Consider the following 6633-nt stretch of genomic DNA (forward strand, 5'->3'; position numbering starts at 1 on the left):
GTATCATGCTATATTAGATTGTCATGCTAAGATGGTGACCCTAGCCATGCTGGGGTTACCTCGATTAGAGTGGAAAGGAACTCTTGGTCATTCTACCAGCAGGGTTACTTCTTATATGAAGGCTCGGCGTATGGTCGAGAAAGGGTGTCTAGCCTATTTGGATTATATTCGCGATCCCAGTACGGATGTTCCTTCTATGGACTCAGTACCAGTTATTCATGAATTTTTAGAAGTATTTCCTGCAGATTTGTCGGGGATGCCACCCGGCAGAGATATTGACTTTTGTATTGATTTAGCTTCGGGCACTGAGCCCGTTTCTATCCCACCATACTGTATGACCCCGCCAGAGTTGAAAGAATTGAAGGAGCAGTTACAAGACTTGCTTGATCAGGGATTCATTAGACCTAGTGTCTCGCCCTGGGGTGTACCAGTATTATTTGTAAAGAAGAAAGATGGTTCAATACAAATGTGTATAGATTATCGGCAGTCAAGAACAAGTATCCACTGCCAAGAATTGATGACTTATTCGATCAACTTCAGGGTGCCAAGGTACTTTCAAAGATCGATTTGAGGTCCGGTTACCATCAGTTGAAGATTAAGGCATCTGATGTCCCTATGACAGCTTTTTGAACTTGGTATGGGCATTACGAATTCCTAGTAATGTCATTTGGGCTGATAAATGCTCCAGTAGCATTTATGGATTTGATGAATCGGGTGTTCAAGCCTTATTTGGATTCCTTTGTGGTTGTGTTCATTGATGATATCTTGATTTACTCCAGCAGTCGAGAGGAGCATTGGCAGCATCTTTGGAGTGTGCTCCAAACTTTGAAAAATAATCAGTTATACGCCAAATTTTCAAAATGTGAATTTTGTTAGACTTAGTTGCCTTTTTGGGGCATGTTGTATTGGCAGAAGGCATAAAGGTGGATCCTAAAAAGATTTAGGCTGTTCAAAATTGGCCTAGACCTACTTCAGTTACAGAGATCCGGAGTTTCCAAGGTTTGGCAGGTTATTATCGTCGGTTCGTGGAAGGGTTTTCATCTATAGCAAGCCCATTGACCAGACCGACCCAGAAAGGTGCCCCATTCAGATGGTTAGACGAGTGTGAGTTGAGCTTTCAGAAGCTCAAGACTGCTCTGACTATAGCGCCAGTATTGGTATTACCCACAGGTTCAGGATCTTATACTGTATATTGTGATGCATCTCACATTGGGCTTAGTGCAATATTAATGCAAGATGGCAGGGTGATTGCATACGCGTCGCGACAATTGAAAGTTCATAAGAAGAATTATCCTGTTCATGACTTAGAATTGGCAGCCATTGTTCATGCGCTGAAGATTTGGAGGCATTACCTCTACGGTGTCTCGTGTGAGGTATTTACTGATCATCGTAGCCTTCAATATCTGTTCAAACAAAAAGATCTTAATTTGAGGCAGAGAAGATGGTTGGAGTTGTTGAAAGACTATGATATCACCATTTTGTATCACCCCGGAAAGGCCAATGTGGTGGCCGATGCTTTGAGTAGAAAGGCTGTGAGTATGGGCAGTCTTGCGTATATTCCGGTTAGTGAGAGGCCGTTAGCTGCAGATGTTCAGACTTTGGCTAATCAGTTCATGAGGTTAGATATTTCAGAACCCAGTCGGGTTCTAGCTTGCAAAGTCACTCGGTCTTCTTTATATGAGTGCATCAGAGAGCAACAATATGATGATCCTTATTTACTTGTCCTTAAGGACACGATGCGGCACAGTGATGCCAAACAGGTCGCTATGGGGGAAGATAGAGTTCTGTGAATGAAGGGTCATATTTGTGTGCCTAATGTTGACGGGCTTCGTGAATTAATTCTTGAAGAGGCACACAATTCCAAGTATTCTATTCATCCAGGTGCCGCCAAAATGTATCGAGATTTACGGAAACATTACTGGTGGAGGAGAATGAAGAAGGATATAGTTGCATATGTAGCTCGATGTCTAAATTGTCAGCAAGTCAAGTACGAGCATCAGAATCCTGGTGGTTTGCTTCAGAAGTTAGAAATTCCTGAGTGGAAGTAGGAGCGTATCACTATGGATTTTGTTGTTGTACTCCCAAGGACTCAGAGAAAATTTGACGCAGTTTGGGTCATTGTGGACAGGTTGACCAAGTGAGCATATTTCATTCCATTGGCAGTTACCTATTCTTCAGAGCGGTTAGCTAAAATTTACATTCGTGAGATTGTCCGCCTTCACTGTGTGCCCGTGTCTATTATTTCAGATCGAGGTACACAGTTTACCTCACACTTTGGGAGGGCTGTACAACGTGAGTTAGGCACACGGGTTGAGTTGAGTACAACATTTCATCCGTACACAGACGGACAGTCAGAGCGCACTATACGAATATTGGAAAATATGCTTCGCGCTTGTGTTGTAGACTTTGGAGGTTCTTGGGACCAATTCTTGCCATTTGCGGAGTTTGCCTATAATAATAGCTACCAGTCGAGCATTTAGATGGCTCCATATGAGGCATTATACGGAAGACGGTGTCGTTCGCCAGTTGGCTAGTTTGAATCGGGAGAGGCTCGATTGTTGAGTACCGATTTGGTATAGGATGTCTTGAATAAGATCAAAATTATTCAGGATCATCTTCCCACAGCTCAGTCTAGGCAAAAGAGTTATGCCGACCATAAAGTTCGTGATATTGCATTCATGGTTGAAGAAAGAGTATTGCTCCGGGTTTCACCTATGAAAGGTGTAATGAGGTTCGGAAAGAAGGGCAAGTTGAGCCCTAGGTATATAGGACCCTTCGAAATTCTTGAAAGGGTGGGCGAAGTAGCCTACAGACTTGCATTACCACCTAGTTTATCAGTGGTTCATATGGTGTTCCATGTGTCTATGCTCCGAAAAAATTACGGTGATCCGTCCCATGTGTTAGATTTCAGCTCAGTCCAATTGGACAAGGATTTGACTTACGAAGAGGAGCCGGTAGCAATTCTAGCATGGCAGATCCGACAGTTGAGGTCTAAGAGTTATCCTTCAGTTCAGGTACAATGGAAAGGTCAGCCGGTAGAAGCATCTACCTGAGAGTCCGAGTCGGACATGCATCGTAAATATCCACACCTTTTTACCAGCTCAGGTACTTTTTCTAATTCCGTTCGAGGATGAATGTTTGTTTTAGAGGTGGAGAATGTGATGACCCAAAGGTCATCTTTAAATTTAACAATTAATTCTGTGTTCTAAGACCTCAAAAAACACTATTCATTATTCCTCGACTTGCGTGCATAGTCCGTATAATTTTCCAAAAAGTTTTTATATGAAAAATTGATTAAAATGTGAAATAAAGCGTTAAAACTCAACTGAGTTATCTTTGGTCAACATTTTGAGCAAACGAACTCGGATCAGTGTTTTGACAGTTCCAGTAGGTCTGTATCGTGATTTGAGACTTAGACGTATGCCCAAAATTTAATTTGAAGGTCCCTAACTTGAATTATCGCAGTTGGCGAAAACTAGAAGCCTAAAGGCTTAAAGATTTCAAAGTTTGACCACAAATTGACTTTTATTTATATCGGGGTCGAATTCAAGTTTTGAAAATTTTCATAGGCTCGTTATGTCATTTATGACTTGTTTGTCAAATGTGATGAGAAACGGAGTTGATTTGACGTGATTCGGACGTTCGGTTGTGAAAATAGAAGTTTTAAAGTTTTCTTAAAAATTCCATTTGATTTGGTGTTCGATTCGTAGTTCTAATTATTATGTTGGCAATTTGATCACGCGAGTAAGTTTATATGATGTTCTAGGACTTGTGTGCATGTTCGGTTTGGAGCCCCGAGTGCTCGGGTGAGTTTCGAATAGGATACAGGATTATTTGAACTTAGAAAACTGGTTTTTCTGCAGTTTCAGGTGCCTTCTGGTTTCCTTCTTCGCGTTCGCGAAGGCACTTTCGCGAACGCGAAGTGTGAGCTTGGCTGGGGGGATAGTTTATTCTACGTGAACGCGAGGCCATGGTCACAAATGTGAATCATTGGGGGCCTGCTCTTCGCGAACGTGACAGGCAATACGCTAAAGCGTAGGGATCAGTGGGTTGTTCTACGCGAACGCGAGACAAGTCTTGCGAACGCAATAGCCAGGGGGAATAGACCATCACGAACGCATGCAATCTTTCGCGAACGTGAAGGCCATTCGGGCTGCTGCACTTCGCGAACGCAGTAGGCCCTTCACGAACGCGAAGAATGCCTGACGCCCAGACCTTAAAACAGAATCAAAACGGGATTTTTTCCATTTTTTACAAACCCTCAATTAGAACTCGATTTAGGGGAGATTGCAAAAGAGTTTTTCACGATTTTGAACTAGATAAGTGTTCTTTATCATATAGCGATTATATTTCATAAATCTAAGTCTATATTCATAATTTATGTCGGATTTAGATGGGAGAAATTAGAATTTTTGTAAATCTTTCCAAAAATAAAAATTTAAGATTTGAAGGTCTATTTGACATCGAAATTTGATAATTTTTGTATGGTTGGACTCGTCTCGGAACGGGTGTTCGGATTTCGTAATTTTTTCCGAGAGTCGAGAGGTGGATCCCACTGATAATTTTTGAGATAAATTTCGGATTTTAATTCGGAAAATTAGTAAATTCATATGGAATTAATTCCTACAATTTATATTGAGTATATTGAATTGTTTATGACTAGATTTGAGGATTTCAGACCCGAATTCGCGATGCAAAAGTTTATTAGATTCTTGAATTTGGTTGCAAAGCGAGGTAAGTGTCGTGGTTAACCTTGACTTGAGGGAATAGAACCCTTAAATTAATTTTTATGTGAAATACACGTGAATGACGTATAGGCGAGTTGATGAGTGTCTATACGTCGTCAAATTAATTATTTACATAATTATTTGAAAAATCATAAATCGTTTTAAATCATGAATTAATTACTATATTAATTGTTTCTCTCGTGTTCTTTGCTCAATACCATGCCTTGAATCCATGCTATAATTGCTATATGCTTATTTGATTTATGTGATTTGATTTTCACTTGACGTTTAGCAAACTAATTATTAAAATGCCTATTACATCCTCAATTTCTACAATTAATTGCTACTTGTCATCACTTATTTCTAATAAATCATAATTATTGTATACTTGTTGTCTTATAATTTCATATTAATTGTTGTATTTATTGGAGTAATTTCTTTTATAAGAATTGGTAAATGAATATATTGGAATAGCGGATTGCACGCCGCAACAGAATTGATTGAATTGAATATATTGGATGAACGGGTTGCACGCCGCAACAGAATTGATTGAAATGAATATATTGGAGGAACGAGTTGCACGCCGCAACAGAATTGATTAAAATAAATATATTGGAGGAACGGGTTGCACGCTGCAACAGAATTTATTAAAAAGATATATTGGGATCAGGTTGTACGCCGCAATAGAATTGAATATGAATATATTGGAGGAACGGGTTGCACGCCGCAACGGAAATTGATTGATATAATTATTGGTTATGACTGATGAGTTGGTTTCAACTATTAAAATGAGTTACCTGATTTATTTCTATTATTGTTGTTATTATTATTATTATTGCGTACAGGTTAATGTAAGTGACATGCCTTAGCCTCGTCACTACTTCGTCGAGGTTAGGCTTGGCACTTACCAGTACATGGGGTCGGTTGTACTGATACTACACTCTGCACTTCTTGTGCAGATTTCGGAGTTGGTCCCAGCGGCGTACTATAGACTTGCTCGGATTTCAGCTGCCCAGAGGAGACTTGAGATATAACTGCACAGCGTCCGCAGTTCTGAAGTCCCTGTCTGCTTTATTTTAGCTGTGTGTTTCTTTTCAGACAACTTTATTTTATTCAGACCCTTATTTATATCATTCTAGAAGCTCGTGCACTTGTAATTCCAAATTCTGAGATGGTATTTAGATAACGCGTCTATTATGGATTATTCACCTTATTTCAGACTTTATTTTTACATTTATTTTTTTTGTTATTAATTAATTTAAAATTGTGTTAAAATGGCTAATTATATTCTAACGTTGGCTTGCCTAGCAAGTGAAATGTTAGGCGCCATTACGGTCTCGAAGGTGTGAATTTCGGGTCGTGACAAGATCCTTGAACCAAATGAAGCAACAAAGGAAATACAAGCGAAGTAACAGAGTATTGAGAACCTTGAGAAGAGAATATTTTATTGCTTTTTTGTTTAGTGTCTGAGATCCCTTTTACAAATGATTAGATTCCCTTTATATAGTAGGGGTATCCTACTCTTGATACAATTCTAAATATAGTAAGGACTCTCATGATGGGCTAATTAATCGGCCTCTTCTTGATACGTATCGTGATTTCTGTCGAGATTCTTCCCCTAATTGCGGATGTAACGGCTTTTTGTTTGTTGGCTCGATTTTGACCCTGGCCGATCTTGATCTTGGCTGATCTCGATCTTGATCGGTCTCTAGGTATTCGAGTTCGATCTTGACCGACCTCGATCTTGATTGGTCTCTGGATCTCGAACTCGGCATCATATTCTTCGTACCATGGCTCGATATTACAATGATGAACCTCGAACCATCATGTTCCAATCTCGATTAATCATACGAAGGGCAAAACTTGGTTTCGACCGTATATATATATATATATATATATATATATA

Source organism: Nicotiana tomentosiformis, chromosome 4, assembly GCF_000390325.3.
Source record: "Nicotiana tomentosiformis chromosome 4, ASM39032v3, whole genome shotgun sequence".
Taxonomy (NCBI): domain Eukaryota; kingdom Viridiplantae; phylum Streptophyta; class Magnoliopsida; order Solanales; family Solanaceae; genus Nicotiana; species Nicotiana tomentosiformis.